The sequence below is a fragment of the Bos indicus genome, chromosome 7, assembly GCF_029378745.1.
Source record: "Bos indicus isolate NIAB-ARS_2022 breed Sahiwal x Tharparkar chromosome 7, NIAB-ARS_B.indTharparkar_mat_pri_1.0, whole genome shotgun sequence".
Taxonomy (NCBI): Eukaryota; Metazoa; Chordata; class Mammalia; order Artiodactyla; family Bovidae; genus Bos; species Bos indicus.
This window is the reverse complement of record NC_091766.1, coordinates 66,387,608-66,401,794: the sequence shown is the minus strand read 5'-3', so window position 1 is coordinate 66,401,794 and position 14,187 is coordinate 66,387,608. Positions and strand designations below refer to the sequence as shown.

The 14,187-nt window shown below is 40.8% G+C and overlaps 1 non-coding gene across 1 annotated transcript; it reads right to left on the bottom strand.

Moving 5' to 3' along the window:
* Positions 1 to 2,910: 2,910 nt before the first annotated feature.
* On the bottom strand, positions 2,911 to 2,982 carry TRNAS-GGA (transfer RNA serine (anticodon GGA)). The gene has a single exon. It is a non-coding gene; the product is annotated as a tRNA-Ser (tRNA).
* Between the last annotated feature and the right edge of the window lie 11,205 nt (positions 2,983 to 14,187).

The window sequence follows — 14,187 nt, the reverse complement described above, 5'->3', positions numbered from 1 at the left end:
GGCATCTCCAGGTCTCTCTTCCAAGGGACAAAATTCTTCTGTCAGATATCACTTATTAGCAGAGCAATTTGGTCACCTATGTTTTGGAAACTTGGACATAAGCCCAGTCAAACCGGTTGCTCTCCTGCAGAACCACTCAGAGCCTTCAATATGCCACAGCACAAGGAACTCTACTCAGTGCTCTGTCATGCCTAAACTGGGAAGGAAATCTAAGAGCAGATACATGTATATGTATGACTGACTCACTTTGCTGTACAGTAAAACTGGCACAAATTGTAAAGCAACTATACTCCAATAAAAATTAATTTGTAAAACTACAAACTCCTCAGCATTGCCTACCAAACTAGACCTGTCGAGATCTGACTTCTTAGGACCTTGAGAAACCCCAGCCACTGTGCTCAGCTCCCACTCCCACACCCTAATCACACTCCCCCATCTTCGGTACTTCTCACCAGCCCATCGCTTCACTCCCTTGGAGTCTTAGCCCCCCCCACCCTCTCCCAGCTCTGCGCACTACCGACTCCTCCCTGGAACCTTTCAGGACGCAGCTGAAATGTCAGCTCCTTTGGAAAGTCTTTCCTTGTCTGAAGCCCATATGGCCCACTCTGCTTGTCCTGCTCCTGTTATGTCTTTTATTTCATTCACACATATTGTTCATTTATTTACATGCTTGATTATGGACTACTGACAGTTTTCTGAATACAATTCCCATGAGGAGCTAAGGTCCAGAAGGACAAGGACTCCATCTTATGCGGTGCTGGATCTTTACAACTTAGGACAATCCCTGACACTTACAGATGCCCAGTAAAAGTTTATCAGGAGAATGAATAAATCTCTAGGAGGCCCATCTATTCCTTTCCTAAACAAATCTGACCATGATCATCCCCCTATTTTGTGCATTAATTGAATTATAGTTGATTTACAATATTGTGATAGTTTCACCTGTATGCTGCTGCTGCTAAGTCACGTCAGTCGTGTCCAACTCTGCGACCCCATAGACGGCAGCCCACCAGGCTCCCCTGTCCCTGGGATTCTCCAGGCAAGAACACTGGAGTGGGTTGCCATTTCCTTCTCCAATGCATGAAAGTGAAAAGTGAAAGTGAAGTCGCTCTGTCGTGCCCAACTCTTAGTGACCCCATGGACTGCAGCTACCAGGCTTCTCCGTCCATGAGATTTTCCAGGCAAGAGTACTGGAGTGGGGTGCCATTGCCTTCTCCGTTCACCGTATAGCAAAGTGATTTATATATGAGTGTGTGTATATACACATATATACACACATATGTATATACATTCTTTTTCAAATTCTTTTCCATTATGGATTATTACAAGATACTGAATATATTTCCCTGTAATATATAGTAAAAACTTGCTGTTTATCTATTTTATATACAGTAGTATGTATCTGTTAATCCCAAGATCCTAATTTAATCCTCCCCCCTTTCACCTTTGGTAACCGTAAGTTTGTTTTCTATGTCTGAGAGACTATTTCTATTTTGTAAATAATTTCATTTATATCATTTTTTAGAGTCCACTTGTAAGTTGTATCACCTTATATTGTCTTTCTCTGTCATCTTACTTCATTTAGTATGACAATCTCTGGGTCCTATGTTGTTGCATATGGAATTATTTCATTCTTTTTCATTGACTATATGTACCATATCTTCTTTATTCATTCATCTGTCAGTGGACACTTAGGTTGCTTCCATGTTTTGGCTATTGTAAATAGTGCTGCAATGAACATTGGGGTCCGTATATCCTTTCAAATTAGAGTTTTCTCTACATATACACCTAGGGTTGGGGTTGTTGGATTGTATGGCAACTCTATTTTTAGTTTTCTAAGGAACTTCCATACAGGTCTCCATAGTGGCAGTACCACTTTACATTCCTACCAAAAGTGTAGGAAGGTTCCCTTTGCTCCACATTCTCTCCAGCATTTATTATTTGTAGACTTTTTGATGGTGGCGATTCTCACTGGTGTGAGGTGCTACCTCTTTGTAGTTTTGATTTGCATTTTTCTAATAATTAACAATGTTGAGCATCTTTTCATGTGCCAGTTGGTCATCTGTATGTCTTCTTTGGAAAAATGTCTATTTAGGTCTTCTGCCCATTTTCCTACTTTTTTTTTTTTTTAATTGAGCTGTATGAGCTGTTTGTATATTTTGGAAATTAATCCATTATTGGTAGCATCATTTGCAAACATATTCTCCCATTCTGTAAGCTGTCTTTTCATTTTGTTTATGGTTTCCTTTGTTGTGCAAAAACTTGTAAGTGTGATTAGGTCCCACTTGTTTATCTTTGCTTTTATTTCTTTTGCCCTGGGAGACTCACCTAAGAAAACAATGATAAGATTTATGTCAGAAAATGTTTTGCCTGTATTCTCTTCTAGGAGATTTATTGTTTCATGCCTTGTATTTGAGTCTTTAAGCCATTTTTAATTTATTTTTGTGTATGGTGTGAAGGTGTGTGCTAACATCACTGATTAACATGTAGCTGTCCAGCTTTCTCAGGACCACTTGCTAAAGAGACTGTTTTTTCCCTATTGTATGTTCTGGCCTCCTTGGACTCTCTATTCTATTACATTATTCCATATATCTGTTTTTGTCCCAATAGCATGCTCTTTTGATTACTGTAGCTGTGTATTATTGTCTGAAGTCTGAGAGCATTATGCCTCTAGCTTTGTTCTTTTTCTTCAGGATTGTTTAGCAATTTGAGGTCTTTTGTTGTTCCATGTAAATTTTAGGATTATTTGTTCTAGTTCCGTGAAAAATGTCACGGATAATTTGAGAGTGAGTGAGTGAGTGAAGTCGCTCAGTCGTGTCCGACTCTTTGCGACCCCATGGACTGTAGCCCACCAGGCTCCTCCCTCCATGGGATTCTCTAAGCAAGAGTACTGGAGATCTCCAGGGGATCTTCCCAACCCAGGGATCGAACCCGGGTTTCCTGCGTTCCAGGCAGACGCTTTAACCTCTGAGCCACCAGGGAATTTGAAAGGGATCACATTAAATCTTTAGCTTGCTTTGGATAGTATGGTCATTTTAACAATGTTATATCTCTGATGGTCAGCTTTGGTTTAAGGACTCCATATTAGTTTTGCCAAACTTTCTTGGAATCAAAATGCCACCTAAGAATCTTCCACTCAGCCAACCTTCCTCGCTTTCTTGCTTCATTCCTTCTCTCACTCTAGTTCATAAGGGACAGTCCTACATTGCACTGTGATAGCTCTTGAGCTTTCTTAGCCTTCTTTTACTCCATTCTCATTTTCCTCCATAGGTATTTTTCCAAATTAATCTCTTACAAATCTAATCTATTATATTCATTTCCTGCTGCTGCTGCTGCTGCTAAGTCACTTCAGTCGTGTCCAACTCTGTGCAACCCCATAGACGGCAGCCCACCAGGCTCCCCCGTCCCTGGGATTCTCCAGGTAAGAACACTGGAGTGGGTTGCCATTTCCTTCTCCAATGCATGAAAGTGAAAAGTGAAAGTGAAGTCGCTCTGTCGTGCCCGACTCTTAGCGACCCCATGGACTGCAGCCCACCAGTCTCCTCCGTCCATGGGACTTTCCAGGCAAGAGTACTGGAGTGGGGTGCCATTGCCTTCTCCGAATTCATTTCCTAGGACTGCCTTAACAAGGGTGAAAACTGAGTGGCTTAAGCAATGTAACTTAGTTTCCCACACTTTCAGAAGCTCCGAATCCCAGATCAAAGTTGCAGCAGGGTGTTTTATTTCTGAAAGCTGTGAGGGAAAACCTGTTCCAAGCTTCTCTCCTAGCATGTTGTAGCCTTAGGTGTTCCCTGAATTGTCTTCTTCCTATGTCTTTACATCATCTTTCTTTTGTACATGTCTGTCTTTGTGTTCAAATTTGCTTTTTATTATGACACACTCATATTGGGTTAGAGTTCATCCTAATGCCCTTATCTTAACTAGAGTATCTGCAATATTCCTACTTCCAAAAAAGATCCCATTCACATGTACTGAGGGGAGTAGGACTTTAACATCTTTTTCATTAATTTTTATTGGAATATAGTTGCTTTATAATGTTGTGTTAGTTTCTACTATACAGCAAAGTGAATCAGCTATGCTTATACCTATATCCTCCCTTTTTTGACTTTCTTCCCATTTAGGTGACCACAGAGCATTGAGTAGACTTCCCTGTGCTATATTGTAGGATGTCATTAGTTATCTATTTTATGCAGGGTATCAATAGCACATATATCTTTTGTGGGGACACAGTTCAGTCCACAAAACCCATTTTAGTGTGTTCTTATGGGAGAACCTGAGCTAATTCAACAAGAGAATTCAGGAATTTCAGTAAGTCTATTTATACTTAAAACATGCATCAATGCGAGAATTATCATTTGTCCTAGCTGTATTTTTGAAAATGGAAAATCCTGTATTCTTTAAGTTATAAAAAGTGCTAGACATATTTAATCTTTAAATTAATCTAATGGAACATAATTATACTAATTATATGCATTTAAAACTTTTATCAGAAATACCTCACAATATTAATTTTAAAGTACAGCTATTTTAAGATAGGCCAGAGAGAGGATAATTTAGTTTTTCCTTTATTTTGAATAATAGTGAGATTTTACTTGGTCTAGCTCTGCTTTTCACAAACTCTGTTCCATGGAACACAATCTTTCTGTGAGATATAATAGCTATTGAAAAGTAGGGAGGTAGGTGGAGATCAAGATGGAAGAATAAAAGGACGTGAAACTCCTTTCTCTCAAAAATACATCTACACGTGGAACTATTCTCATAGAATATCTACTGAACGCTGGCAAAAAATTTCATACAATCAAAGGTGCAAGAAAGATCGCCATATAACCGGGTAGAACAAAAAGGGAAAATAATGGAATTGGGATGGGACCTGCACCTCTGGGAGAGAGCTGTGAAAGAGGAAAGGTTCCTTCACCCTAGAAGCCCCTTCACTAGCTGGGAGATCAGCCAGGACAGAAAGGAAGTATCAGAGGCTCAGAAGAGAGTGCACCAGCCAGCTTGCAGCAGAGAAGACACAGAGAGACCTGAAGAGAGGGTTCTGGCCACCTCGATGACTCCCCAGCTGGAGATGCTTGCCTGCAGGTGTGCAGAGCTGCTTGGTGCTAAACTCAAGCTTCAGTGGACAGACCTGGGGAGAGGCCTCAGCCTGGCTGTGCAAAGACAGTCCCAAGGTCTTGAAATGCAGTCCCAAGGCTGCAACTGGAGATGTGTTTGTCTGTCCCATGCTGCCTAGCCTTTAAAAAATTACTAATAATGAAACTAGTTTTTCCCCTGGAGAACACTGGCATTGAACAGTCCCTCCCAATTTCCCACCCCTGGGCTAACTATAAATCCTAAGAATAGACAATTGAAAGATTTCACTCCTTTGCCACCATCAGGCGTGGTGATGTTTCCTTGCTGCTGCTAAGTCGCTTCAGTCGTGTCTGACTATGTGTGACCCCATAGACGAAAGCCCACCAGGCTCCCCTGTCCCTGGGATTCTCCAGGCAAGAACACTGGAGTGGGTTGCCATTTCCTTCTCCGATGCATGAAAGTGAAAAGTGAAAGGGAAGTTGCTTAGTCATGTCCGACTCTTAACGACCCCATGGACTATAGCCTACCAGGCTCCTCCATCCATGGGATTTTCCAGGCAAGAGTACTGGAGTGGGGTGCCATTGCTTTCTCTGGATGTTTCCTTAGTTGGTCTAATTGTCATTCTGTCTACCTAAGTTTCCAGGGAAGAGGCTCTCCTCCTGCAAGGGTTATGAACTGTGGTCTACAAAGTCCTAAATGTTTCTGTATCAGTTGGGTTCTTTTAGTTCAGTTCAGTCGCTCAGTTGTGTCCAACTCTTCGCAACCCCATGAACTGTAGCATGCCAGGCCTCCCTGTCCATCACCAAATCCCGGAGGCCACCCAAACCCATGTCCATTGAGTCGGTGATGCCATCCAACCATCTCATCCTCTATAGTCCCTTCCTCCTCCTGCCCTCAATCTTTCCCAGCATCAGGGTCTTTTCAAATGAGTCAGCCCTTTGCATCAGGTGCCCAAAGTATTGGAGTTTCAGCTTCAACATCAGTCCTTCCAATGAACACCCAGAACTGATCTCCTTTAGGGTGGACGGGTTGGATCTCCTTACAGTCCAAGGGACTCTCAAGAGTCTTCTCCAACACCACAGTTCAAAAGCATCAATTCTTCTGCGCTCAGCTTTCTTTATAGTCCAACTCTCACATCCATACATGACCACTGGAAAAACCATAGCTTTGACTAGACGGAACTTTGTTGACAAATAATGTCTCTGCTTTTTAATATGCTATCTAGGTTGGTCATAACTTTCCTTCTAAGGAGTAAGTGTCTTTTAATTTCATGGCTGCAATCACCATCTGCAGTGATTTTGGAGCCCAGAAAAATAAAGTCAGCCACTGTTTCCACTGATTCCCCATCTATTTGCCATGAAGTGATGGGACCGGATTCTTTTGGCCCCTGCTTAATCAGCTTGTGCCATTCTCTCCCTTATCCATGAACCTCCAAACAAACAGGTTTTCTTTCAGCTTCTCAGATGCTTTGAGTCCTATTCTGATTGAGGACTTTACCTAGAACACCTTCTCCTCTTCCCCTGGCCACTCCTGCACTTGGCCAGCTCATCCTTCAAACCCTGGCTTAAACAAGCTCCTTAGAGATGCCTTGTACTATCCCTGAGGTCTCTAAAGCATTACTAAGTCAATATATCCAAAGCTCTAAGAGCAGTCCCACCATCCATAGTTACACAAACTGGAATCACCAGCCTTAGTCTGCTGGTGACAATTGTACCTACCCTGTAGGTAGAGCCATCTGAGAGCTAAAAATGCAGAACTCTGGCTCCAGCTGTGACTGGACTTGCTGGATAAGCAAGCCAGACATCTGCTTTCCTTCTTAAGCTATTGGGTTGGCCAAAAAGTTCGTTTGAGTTTTTCCATAAGTTTGAATTTTTTTCCTGCTAGTTTGAGCAAGACTTCTATTATTATATCCAAAACAGTCCAAGCTAATAAATTTACTATCATTATCATCATCATCAATATATTTATTGTTATTATTGTTATCTATTTGGAAAAAGAAACAAACCCATCTCTGTAGGAGATGTGCATGTGAACTCATTAGCAAACAACAGAGTAGGCTTGATGACAGGTCAAAGTTTCATCTAGATAAATGGGTTTAGGAACTAGAACATCAGAAGTGAGCTTTCTCGCTCAGGTTTCACTGCCCTTAACCTTCAGCGGTGCTCATTTTTCACATTCACCAAAACTATTTCACTAAACTTTGAGTACTCCATTCATCCATCCACCTGGGTGTCACTGGGAGTGATTTAGAAAGATTACAAATCTCTGTACCTTTACATTGTCCTTAGAACACAGACAAAATCTAGCCTGAGATCTCAGGGCAGCATGAACCACAAATGCCATGAAAGAAAGTAGAAAGAGAGTGAAGTTGCTCAGTCATGTCCGACTCTTTGTGGCCCCCATGGACTATAGCCTACCAGGCTCCTCCATCCATAGGATTCTCCAGGCAAAAATACAGGAGTGGGTTGCCATTTCCTTCTCCAGGGGATCTTCCCAACCCAGGGATCAAACCCAGGTCTCCCACATTGCAGGCAGACGCTTTTCCCTCTGAGCCACCAGGGAAGCCCATGACATTAAGTCTGACTTTGGGGGGTGGGGAGTGGGGGCGGGGTATGTAGTGTGAATGTGACATGGGAAAGGCTGGGTGGAAATCATGACCTAGGGTAAGTCCATCAGCACATGCAGTCATTCTGCCATCTTGACTAATTCAGCAATGGGCATGTAACCTCAGTTTGATCATCAACTTGAAAAACAAAGGGTATATATGCTTTATTTAGGGAATGCTTAGACAAAGACTCTCTTTGCTGAATAAGTGTAAAACCCCAGGAACTTAACATGACCATTCTGGGGACCCAAGGTGAATCAGATTTAGGATGCCACTGAACCTAAGAAAGTAAAAGCAAAAATGGAGAAGAAATACCAACGCCTCTGTTATATTGTTGAGTTACTAGATCAAGCCTCACTTGGAGCCAGGTGGTAACTCCTGGACTTTTCAATTGCTTGAATCAATCTATCTCCTTTATAGTTTAAGCCTGCATCATAGCATTTTCTATAACTTGCAACTAAAGCATCTTGAGATTTGGTTTTATACACATGCTTTTTTTGCAAGAAGAGTCAAATTTTCTATCATTCTCAGGATATCTGTGACCCCTAAGAATCTTTTAAAACCCTGAACTAAAGAATTTCTAAGATTTTTTGCAACATTAGCATTCTGTGATCTTCAAGTTGATTTTGTTTTTAAATTCCAGTTTAGCTGATAATGCATAAAACTAGGCAATATAAAAACATGTTTTCAAATAAAAGTGGACTTCTCTATTAAAAAAAGAAAAACGCTTATTAGAAAAATGTTTGAAAATGTGAAAAAATCACAGAGAAAGGCACTATTAATATTTGGAGGGTTATTTTTATATGAAATGTTATGGAAGTTTTAATGTGGGAAAGCTCATACTATATGTACGTATTTTTTCATCTAACTTTTTTCACTTGATATTATAGCATAAGCACTTCTCCAGATTATTTGAAACTTTTTGTAAACATTTTTAATGGCTTCACAACTTCCTACTGAGCACTATAATTTCCTTAATGTGAGACAAACTGAGTTGTTGCTTTTGTGATCATATTTCCCGTTTTTGAAAATGGATTCTTGCCTGAAAGTAAACAAAGGAACTACCAGTGGTGGAAGTGTTCATTGCTATGGCAGATTAAGTCACGGGGGAGCGTGGAGGAGGAGGTAGGGACATACCAGATGCTCCAGAGCCCTTCTGTCCTCTCTGGGTGTCATCCTTACCTTTCTCTTGTTTTACAGTACGATCCTCTTGTTCTGAGGCCAAGCTGAAGCTTAAGGTCACTGGTGACCTTCAAGGTACATGTTCAATCACCTCGAGAGACTGACTGTCAATGAATCCTGGCTTCAACTAGCTTGAGTCAAGTTCTCACCCTAAGCCCATGCAACTCTGCCAGGGTAGAGTGGAGGGTACCTTGTCACACAGTATAAAATGCTGGACAGGCATTCACCACCTTGAATTTGAATCTCATCCATAGTGATCAGAAGAATAGGCAGTGCCTAAGATGGAAAAAAAAAAAAAACAAAAACAAAAACAGAAGACTGGGCTTATTTACTCATGCTCTTTGAAAATACCCTCAAATTGTTCACTGTAACAAAACAGGTTACAAATATAACACCATCCTCCCTATACTCCCAATCCTCAACTTCTCCACTATTTTTTGCACTAAATACCAACCTCTAGAGATGATTTCCCCAACAACTATGAGTTTTCCTGTTGAGCTCCATGGAGTGCTTGGATTACAACTTATATTTTTCATTACATGGCTTTTCTTGCTCATTTTCTGCTCAATTTCTTCAAGACCAGAGCTAGCTGAGGCTAGTTTATGCTAATTTTCAAGGCTCTATGGGCTTTCTTATTGTTTATAATACAAAACACTTCTCTCCAGAATCTGTCCTGACAAACAGCTAAAAAGTTAGCTTATTCTGCATACTGGATTCCTTAGGCTTTTGATGTCTCTTGCCTGCCCCTGGCTACCCTATGGATTGGGGAGGCAGGGCTGCAGAAGGCAGTACAGGGAGGAAAGGTGAGAGAAAAGGAACAGAGGATTAAGGAACTCCTCTGGGCTCCACTGTATACCTTATAAGCATTCAGTGAGAACACTCTGAAGCTTACACTCTTTTGAAGGGCACAGTTAATAAAGGTGTATCTCTAAGGAAACAGAAAGAAAGCTGGTGTAGCCTGTTGCTTCCTGATCTGATCAGTAGCTACACACATCTCACATTTCTTAGCTGTTCACAGTCTGAATGGCATTGACTGAAGAGCTTTCCTTCCTGCAACAGTCTTCCTCCTCACCAAAAAAATCAGCTAGAAACTCTACTAGATGCTGTTTAAGTGACGCAAACAGAAATAAGGCAGTGCAAATCCTAAAGAAGTCTTCCAATCTAATGATTGAGCAAAAGGTTACAAGGAGGTAAAAAGTAGAATCTGAACTTGGACAAAGGATGCATTCATTCTGAGTATGAGATTAGAAAGGTTTATGGAGAACATAAATTCACTCTAAGTCCTTAACATTGATATGATCTGGATGATGGTAAAAGGGATGGGATAAGTGTAGAGATGATAGTCACATAAGAGGGTAACACAAATAAACATGAAAGCGATGGCTATAAAAGAAATGGGACTGTTCGGAGAACACTGCACTGAGGCATTTGAGCTTTATCTTGCAGGTGACTAGAGAGTCATAGAAGGTTTTCCAGATAGGAGAAAAATGGGGTCTTACTTTCACTGAAAACAAAATCACTCTGGAGGTAGTTGAAATGATTGACTGAGAGAAGGAAGAAGGATTATACACAGAGAAAGCAGACAGGTTGTGTTTATGTCTAGGCAAGAATGCCTAAGATAAGAATTTTGGCAGTAACAAAAGAAACAATAGAAGAAAACTACAATCTAAGATTTACACTTACAACACACACTTGAAATTGCTTTCTTCTTTGAGCTCAAAGAAAGGAGGGATTCATGTGGGCTAGATTGTCAGGGGAAAAAAGGAGATTGTTAAGGAAAAATAAAGGTACAATTTATTAAAACTGTATGATGAGGCAGCACTTTATGAAGTATTTCTATGCTTCTCTAATTTGGTTTAATGTGAATGATGTACAAAATCTGAATATTTAATGAGAAGAGAGGAAGGAAGGAACATTTCAAACACTGTAAACAGTGGCCCTGAGGCCTGCTAAATAGTACTTGCTGGGAAAACTTAGCGGGTCAGCTAATTGCCTTTAGTGAGATCTAAAATCAGATGGATATAATAGAACTGCAAGACGAGCCTCTTGAACATCACATAGGGAAAGTTAGATGTGGACTAAATATAGTGATGATCCATTTCTTTTAGGATTTCAGACTTTCTCAGAACTTAAAGTCATGTAACTGATCTGGCAGAGACCCTGCTTATCAGCTACAGATAAGATCCAGAATGAGAGAGCTAAGATGGGAATAGAGCTTCGTTCTGAACAAAGATTTGTCCAACAAGAGTTGGACACAACTGGGCAACTGAACAACAATAATACTCCTTGGAATAATCATTGAATAAAGGGGATGGGAAACAATAGCTAAATGTGTCCCTTCTTTATTTCCTCAAAGTTCATACTTGTAAGACAACTTCATATAGCTTCTCAAAAGCAATGCTCTCTTAGGTGTGGAGAAAAGGCTACACTTCTATCTTCTATACCACTGATGGGAATATAAATTGGTGCAGCCACTATGGAAAACAATATAATCATTCCTTAAAAGCTAAAAGAGGAATGGATAAAGATGTGGTACATCTATCCAGTGGAATACTACCCAACCATAAAAAAGAATGAAATAATGCCATTTGCAGCAACATGAATGGACAGACAAATATTATTATATCACTTATAGGTGGAATTTAAAATATGATACAAATGAGCTTATTTATAAAACAGAAATAGATGCACAGAGAAAACAGACTTATGGTTACTAAAGGGGAAAGAGTCGGGAGGGATACATTAGGAGTTTGGGATTAGAAGATAAAAACTGCTATATATAAAATAGGTAAGTAACAAGCTTCTACTGTATAGCACAGGTAACTATATTCAATATCTTACAATAAACCATGAGGGAAAAGAATGTGAAAAAGATTCTATATCTGCTGCTGCTAAGTCACTTCAGTCGTGTCCAACTCTGTGCGACCCCATAGACGGCAGCCCACCAGCTTCCCCCGTCCCTGGGATTCTCCAGGCAAGAATACGAGTGGGTTGCCATTTTCCTCTCCAGATTATATATCTGTATCTACCTATATTGATAGATAACTGAAATACTTTTCTGTACAACTAACAGAGCACTGTTACATTGACTATACTTCAATTTTTTAAAAAGCCACACTTTCCTGTAACGGTTGCCAATCCAATAACATATTTCTCTTCTTCCTCCTCTAGTGTCTTATTTCAGGCTGCTTTAACAAAAATGGCAGAGACTGGGTGACTTAACCAACAAACATTTATTTCTCAGAGTTATGGAGGCTGGGAAGTTCAAGATCAAGGTACCAGCAGAAACACTGTCTACTGAGAACCCACTTCCTGCCTTTAAACAGCTGCTTCTTCACTGCGACTTTAAAAGAGAGGGGTCTTTTGTGTCTCTTCTTACAGGAGCACTAATCCCATTCATGTGGGATCCATGAATTACCTTTCAAAGGTCTCACCTTCAAATATCATCACACTGGGAATTAGCCTTCAACACATGAATTTTGGAATAACACAGAATTCAGTCCATAGCACCCATTCACCCTAATCATCATTCTAGCAACAGGGAACACATCCCCCAGTAAACTACTCTCCCCGAAACCTTTGTCTTAGGGAACTTGAGCTAAAACACAAAGTTCAGTGTTAGTTGTGTTCAGTTACTCAGTTGTGTCCGACTGTTTGTGACCCCATGGACTGCAGCACAACAGGCTTCCTTGTCCTTCACTATCTCCCAGAGTCTGCTCAAACTGATGTTCATTGAGTCAGTGATGCCATCCAACCATCTCATCCTCTGTGGCCTCCTTCTCCTCCTGCCCTCAATCTTTCCCAGCATCAGGGTCTTTACCAATGAGTCAGCACTTCTCATCAGGTAGCCAAACTTCAGTGTTAGTAACAGATAGATAACATTTCAAATGGGAAGGAAGGCAGATGGTACTCAGGACAGGACTGTATGTCTACAATGTACCTTTTTTGGCAAAAGAATACCTGGGAATAACTGGTTCCCTTGGTATTTTATCATACAAACTCTTGTGAATTTTAATTAAAGGATGTTAGAAATGTCCTAAGAACAACCTGTTCAGTGACTCATTGCCAAAAGCATTTGAAACAGAGCTGTAAACTTAAAATATCACAGGAGTTAGCACTAAAGTTTATTTTCTATTTGTTTTAATAGTCAAGTCAAAATATTCAAGAAACTTTCAACTGAATACAACTGTCAAAATTTTCAGAACTTTCTCAAGATATGTCCAAAAATTCAAATTATCTCATTATTTAAGACAGTGTTTTATATTTTAAGTGGGCTTAAATTGTATCGTCTGGTTCGACCTTCCTTGATAATTTTGATAAGTGAAACCTATGTTTTTTCCATTTCAGGATCCCAAAGGTAAGATTCAGGATGATTTCTACAGGTTCTTAGGAAAACATGTGTCTGTGCTATCCGACAGTGCACGCTAAGTCACTTCAATTGTGTCCGACTCTGTGAGACCCTATGGACTGTAACCCACCAAGCTTCTCTGTCCATGACATTCTCCAGGAAAGGATACTGGAGTGAGTTACTCTGCTCTTCTCCAGTGGATCTTCCCAACCGAGGGATCAAACTCCTGACTCTTACACGTCTCCTACATTGGCAGGCAGATTCTTTACCACTAGCGCCACCTGGGAAGCCATATCAGACAGTAGGTGAAGATAGTTCTGGTCAAGCACTGTTCCCTGGATGACCTTGGCCAAGTTCCTTTCCCTTTATGTTCCTTATATAGCTTCCACATCTATAAAATAAAGGACTTTAACCACATTCTTAGGAGGAAACTTACACATTTTGTAATTCATCCCTAGGGTGTGAATCCCTTAATTAGACATTCCAGAAAAGTTTCCCCTTCAGCATGAATATTCCCCAGAGATCCCCATCACATACTTTCCAAAATAGCCCATTCAGTGTTTTGGAGAGTGCTAATCTGTTCCTCGGAGAAGGCAATGGCACCGCACTCCAGTACTCTTGCCTGGAAAATCCCATGGACAGAGGAGCCTGGAAGGCTGCAGTCCATGGGGTCGCTAAGAGTCGGACACAACTGAGCGACTTTCACTTTTTACTTTCATGCATTGGAGAAGGAAATGGCAACCCACTCCAGTGTTCTTGCCTGGAGAATCCCAGGGACGGGGGAGCCTGGTGGGCTGCAGTCTATGGGGTCACACAGAGTCGGACACGACTGAAGTGACTTAGCAGCCGCAGCAGCAATCTGTTCCTGCTGGCCCAAGTGCCAATTTAAAATTCTCATGAAAGGAGAAAAGACAGTTGTTTGTTTTGTGCTTGCTTACTTACTTGGTTATATATCTGGCTTATAGCAGTACTACTAGTA